The sequence below is a fragment of the Micropterus dolomieu genome, linkage group LG16 (assembly GCF_021292245.1).
Source record: "Micropterus dolomieu isolate WLL.071019.BEF.003 ecotype Adirondacks linkage group LG16, ASM2129224v1, whole genome shotgun sequence".
Classification (NCBI taxonomy): domain Eukaryota; kingdom Metazoa; phylum Chordata; class Actinopteri; order Centrarchiformes; family Centrarchidae; genus Micropterus; species Micropterus dolomieu.
The window spans coordinates 15,976,612-15,983,454 of record NC_060165.1 but is presented as its reverse complement, the minus strand read 5'-3'; positions in this window follow the sequence as shown (position 1 = coordinate 15,983,454).

Sequence of the window (6,843 nt, the reverse complement as noted above, 5' to 3'; positions counted from 1 at the left end):
ATCCCTCCCTGGGAGGACTGTATGCCAAGAGCCTCTGGAGAAGTGGAGGAAATAGTTAAAATGTGAAAAGTGGAAAAGAAAGAGGAGATGTATTGTGAAAGGAGCACAGCATCTTAAGGATTGAGGGCGCAAAAGGGGCCAGTTACAGTAAAGAGACAGAAGAAATGGATGGTGCTTGTGGTGATTGTGATGCTGATGCAAGAGGAGTGGGGGCGGGGTGAATACTGACTTAGACTTAATTAGAAGATAATAACCAATTGCAATTTGCTTTACTTAATTACTAGCAGTACAGTAGCACGGTAATGACATCCTCTATCTTTCTTAAGTGGATTTGGCCCAGGTTGACAGCGTTGCAGTTAGTTGTTGTTGAAATAATGTCCAAGGCACTGCTTAAAAAAATAATTGGGCTGTCATACGGATGTAGACAGTGAGAAGTAAAGCAATGGCCAGTGTGAAGTTAATGTTTCTATGATGGAATAAGCTTCCTACCTGTCAAAGCATTCATGTGAAAAACAATCAAGCATCAGTGATTCAGGAAACACAAATTTTGCACAGTTTTCAATTAACAGAAAGCAAACGAAACATTGTCCGTCTGCTTATTACTGGCTTAACACTACAGTTTCGGAGTTCTGCTGTCTCCAAGGCAACAGGTTGCAGCGAAGCCTCATCATGGAGGCTGGAGGGACACAAGGGAGTGAGAGCTGATGAATAAACTGCACTTGAAAGCTGTGGATTATCAGCCACAATCATTTGCAGGTTTGATTTCTTTTCTGATTCAAAATTCTTTTCATTTTTGATTAGACACTTGTTTACATAATTTATTCAACATCCTTCATTCCAGAGTATTAATTTCCTCGTCAAATAATGTAGATACTAGGACAACATTGTTTACTGGCACGGCTTGTTAGCTCAATGTGAGTCTTGGCATTCTCTCGCATTTCACGCCTTTGTTGAATGTCCTTTTTGTCCTTGTCAGTGTTGCTCATTTGATGACCAAGACAATTATAAGCCAGTCAATCACCAGCTCGCACATGAAACCCATCTGAGAAGCTCCCGAGATCTATCTCATGAATATTGTATGTGCATTTCTGTCACCATGTTAAAGCTCCTTTGCACAAATATTACCGCGGGTGAATTGTTTTGACACCGGCCTGTCATTTTTCTGACTTTTTTTTTTCTTTTCTTTTTGACATCTCTTTCATTCTGGAATCTATCCTCAAGCAAGAAAGCTGGGGGAGGAGAAGCGAATGAGAGACAGTAAGGAAGATGGACTCTTGCTTTTCCACCACATGAATCACCAGTGGGGAAAGGAGGTGAAAGACTGACGGCATGACGAAAATTTAATTAATCGCAATATCTGGAGCTCCATAAACGAGTATTGGATTTTCAATTTAGGGCAGAAGTCCGTGGTTGATAGACAGGAATGCATTGCAGCACAAGCCAAGGCTCAGTTTCTCTGCAAGTGCTGCAAGGAATCGATCAGTTATCATTTACATATGCCCTTAACTTTGCCAGCCATCCAAACAAGTCACCAACACAGCATTGGAGAGTGAAGAGAAGCCAAGAATCTGTGGATGCTACGACGGTCCCCACTTGTCTCGTTAACATCACACAAATTTTCTCAGTTTTCTCTGTCTGTGTGGGGCCCTCCTCTGCCAAGCGGATTTGATGCACAAGCTCCATAAACTTAACTAAGCCCAGACAGAATTGTTGGTCTACACCCAGGGGAGTCATGTCCAATCTTGCACTTCATAGCCAATAAGCTTCACAGATAAGGCTGTATTCAGAATATATAATCATGTGTCAAGAAATGACTTTGTACTTTATGAAAACAACAAGCTGTAATAAGAAAAGCATGAAAAATCAAGACAAACAACATGGTGCAATCCAGTGAAATATGCCAATAGTTTGAAAAACAATTGACAGTTTTTTATGGAAACTCAATCTGTTTGGTTTAATGGAACTGTTTTACTGTAGTCCTTTTTTAAATCATTTTAATATTGGCATTTTGTAATTTAAGAAATCCTTGTGAAAATCATTAATCAAATCACAGTAGACACGCGGATTTTGTGTCTTCCCTTCCAAAAGTAGACCTCAGATTGATATGGAGTCCTCATAGCAGTGGCCAGCTCACCTGTCAAAGAGCTAAATGAAACTGAAGGCCTCTTGTGTTTTTATTTGATTATAGTTGAGGTTATTTCCCACTGGCTGCTCTCCTTGCACTTGTCAAACGTTTCATGAAATCTGCATTTAGAGTGGATCTCAGAAATATCTTCGCTGATGACAACAATCCTTATTCCAAGAACACAGCAGTCCTCCTAATGGCCACCAAATAATTCACACACCTTGGGATACAGGAAGTGCTTGGTATACGAGTGCGTTTGCAGTGATGATGGGGGCATGACAGGAAGGTTCAAGCAGGAATCGGAGGACTCCAGTGTGCAGAGGCTACGGCCTGTGATGACGTTGCTCTGATTTTATTTTTACTCCTCATGGTGGGATTTCTGGAAATGTGACCACCGCATTAGTGTGTGGAGACATTCTCTTGAGTCTTGCAATGGTACAAATGACTGGACAGTAAGCACAACAATTTCCCCCAAAATCAGAACAAATTGCTGTTGAGTTGCTGTCAATTCTCTCCTGGGCTTCTTTTGTGGGGATGCCACTCATAGCTGGTGACTCACTTTTCAGATGTCAGTAGCTGGACAAAATGCCATCATGAATTTAGGTACAGCGTCCTTTTATTCTTTAGGAGTGTTGCCGCTCGTGTTGAGTCCTTCCCTGAAAACTTTTACCCCAGTTTGTTCCTTTTAGCATACAACTCTGGTTATGCAAGAATGCATGCAAGAAAGAAATTGGTTGAGAACGAGTACCTGAATGGCATGTAACCTCATAAAGTTGAGTGTGAAATAATGATGTACTGCATTATAGAATACTTACCGTCTTGCGTAGGTATTTGCACCCCTTCCCAATTAATGAAAACCAAATGCACATGTGGGGGATGTATGAATAGCAGTCATTTTGTACTTAGCACTTAGGGCATGATTTTGCAAGTTCATCATGATCCCTACAATAAAATTACAACTATATGTTATTTGAGGTCTCCTAATCAATAAAGGAGACATCATTTTCATTCACGACATAGCCAAACTCATCTATGCAAAACTGACTTTTGGCTATGTATTTTCAGTACTCCAATGAACTTCTCACTGTAAAATGGCATTCATTTTCATTAACTGCTATAAAGGCTGACATCTGCTGTATTAAAAATGTAATTATCAGAATACATAAATATGTAATTGCTGCCACCTGCATAATTGATGTGCGCTAATGCATAATGTTGAAGGTATAACCCTCCACTTTGCAGGCGCATGCCACCTGAACAATAGGTGGGCTCCTGAGTGATAATTGAACCCACAGATGATTCCCGGGCCTGGGAAAATGTTAATCACAGAAGATGGATCCTTCATTAGCTGGCTCATCCATAAAAGCACCAGTCATATCTGTGAAGTACAGAGAAATGGAGGTAGAGACTGCAAGACATATTCCCAATTTAAGAAGAGGTGAGGGATAGCCCCTAACACTTCTCTCTCTCTACCGATCCCCCAACATGCCTTCCTGCTGGGGGATCGGTAGAGAGATGACCTCAAATTCACACTGAGGAAGTGAAACACCAAATCAGGCACCAGGGAAAAATCTAATTATATTTGAGTCATCTTTATGGTGATTAATGTGTTAGCTAATGCATGATACATGACATTGCAACCAAAGGACAGCCAGTTCATACTGAAGAGATGTGTCTCTAAATGTAACTAAGAACGGGGCCACAGAGTTTCTCTGGTTCTCAATTAATCATGCCTTGCATTAAACTAATATCTCTCTGTGTGCTTGATGGTTGTGCTGGTAAGCATTTCTGAGGCTTTTGCAGAAATCTGCAATCAGCTGTAGGTTATGAATGTATGCGTGCTCATAAGATAGTTTCATTAAGTGAGGAGAATGACATGTACAGGAAAGGTGACCTAGGTAAAAGTACTGTATATACATATTTATGGGCATGGATGTGTCCTTAGTCACAGCTAATGCTCAGCTGGTCAGCTTGACATGGACATATTTAAATGCATTCACACATACACAAATGAACACACACTGCGACAGTTACTTATATACATTTTATTGAAGAGATTAGAGGATGCTTGAACATGTTTAATGACTGTAGTTAATGCCTTCATGTAATCTGACTCGATGAATGTTAATTTAGAAAACTTTTCACAGAGATTATTGTATGCATTTAGTCACATTAGTACCTTAGTTCTTTTGTTGCAGAGTACATGCCTAAACCTGATTTTATTTTCCTGCAAAAAATCATTAGGTGATATGATGATCTAATGTGAAATAGTAAGATCTTTCTGTGAGAAGGTACAGTTTGTCTGTGTGGACAAAAAAGACAATACCCTGTTCAAATTTCTTAATAAATGCTGTTTATCTTAGTGTCAGCTGCTTGTCGACCTTAGTCTGAGGACAAACCTATATAGGCTGCAATCTCACAGGCTGCCTCCAGAAACACCACAGCCAATCAGGAACCTCCATCATGACCCATCCCCCCTGTGAGCTGGTCGACCCAATCAGAGCAGCCAGTCAGAGGGCCACTGAGCTGTGGCGTGTCGGACCGCATTACCCAAAATTCCCTGTGTATCCCCAAGGCTCTGCTGTGTGTGGAGTATGTGGTGTCGTCTGAGGCCTGTCTGCTAGGAAGCCTCATTTTTCATCTGGTGTCCTCTCTCTCTCTCTCAATGAGCTCACAGCCTGCCTCTCCCTTGCTAAATTTGGCATATATTCCTTTTGCGTTTGTCTTTGTGGTCCTGTATACGTGTTTGTGGCCTGCTGTCCTTTTGCTTTTCCTTTCTCCTTTTCTGTCTGCCCCCCGACTGGAAACTGTTGTTGGGGTATGTGCGCATATTTAGTTGCACTGAGCCCCCCCACCCCCCTTTCCCAATTATCTCTGTGTCTTAATTAGGCCCTCATACTGTGCGGAAACCCTCCCTGGTGACTGTGTGTTAGTCTGTGACTGTGTGTATGTTTGCAGGAGTAGCTTCCCTGGTCTAATTCAGCTGTACTTGTCCTCACTTGCCATGGGATGTTCTGTCAGGCTGACTAATTACCAGCCAATATGTGTGTGCTTGTGTGTGTGTGTTTTCTCTTGAGCATGTGCTGTGCAATAATGCAATTCAGGCACCTACTCAGTATAAGCAAGCTCTGTTTTTCACTGTAGCTCGGGACATCAATATTGATTACTGTCCTTTCAACATACCCAGTGAACTTGGCCACAGTCAATGATTTCGTATTTTTGAGGAATCAATATGTGGAAGACTGTGTGTGTGTGTGTGTGTGTGTGTGTGTGTGTAACATGTCAGTTTAGTTGCTAGTACACACGTGCGTAGCATGCAAATGTGCGTGTGTGTGTGTGCCCCTTTGTGGTTTTGCTTTTCGGATATAGCACTCCTCCAGGCAGCTGATTGACAGCAAGTCGCCGCTGTGGCAGTAAATCCATGGCCTTATACCCTCACCTTTACTCTGACTGCTGTCTCTCTACTGCTGATTTATTGTGATGCTAATTTGATTTGGGCTCCCTGGCCTCCCATTCCCTTCCGCTATCACCTTCAGGAGGCTTGGATATGGCTCCTTAGGCTGGTCGAGGTACTATACTCACACGGGGAAGCCTGAGAGTTTCTGGAAAGTGAAATGTTGAATTTGAGGGTATTAACATTGTAGCCCTTTTATACACGGTGACCCAGTTTTAGGGGACCAAAAGTAATTAGAGCAAAAACATGAAGTTAAATAAAGAGACATAACAGGAATCAAGGGGAGACAACCAGACACAAACCAGGTATGCTGCAGTTCATTGCCTGTGCCTTAACCCCTAGGTCAGGAGAATGACTTGGCCGGTCAACAACATCGTACTTATTGACCCTAAATACTTGCGTTGGCATTTATTAAGGATCATTGTTCTGCTGCGTTGTACCTACAGTGGGAGATAAAAATGCCACAAGTCTTACAGTCTTCATCAAATATGGATGTGAACGCCCTCAAAGCTAAAAGCCAGCAGTTTAACCTCATAGTCATCTTTTCATATCCAGTGTGTTGGAGTAAAGCCAAAACAATGAAAGGAAGAAAAATGTTTCACTGTTCACATGAAAAGATACAATCAAATATTTACAAAAATGTGAGGGGTGTACTTACTTTTGTGAGGTACTGTACAAAACCCACTACTATGGAAACTTGCTGCTTCTTTGCCCTCCATGCACTACCAATTTACGTCATATATCTCAAATCAAAAGTCCCACTGGGTGATAGACCTGCATAATCTTATTCATGTCGGTCCACATTTGTATTCTGTGCCATCTGAGCCATGCTCGCATTGCCGTTTTCAGATAAGGGTATCTATGATGGGGGGCCAATATACCAGGCAACTGCAGGGTTTCTCCTCTTCCTCTCCATCATCCAGTATCTCTCTCAATCTTTCTCCCACTCTCTTTGTCAGTCTTCCAGTGGTTTGATGGGTGTAGCTGACAGATGACAATCTCATTTCCATTCAGGCGTGGTTCCCTGCTATCTGGAGGCTAAGCCATGCAATAGCTATAAGTGTCACATTAAATCCCAGCCAGGGAGATGGGGATGGCAGAGTGACAGAGAAGCCATTCACAACCACCATTATCTATGTCTCTGTGGGTGACACCCACAGATAGAAATGTGCAGCTGTAGTGTGCCTGTGCCGAAGCTAAGACATGTTTAGGTAGCCATGATCTTTACAATGTCCCAGAGCAATCTCCTGCCTGACACTGACAC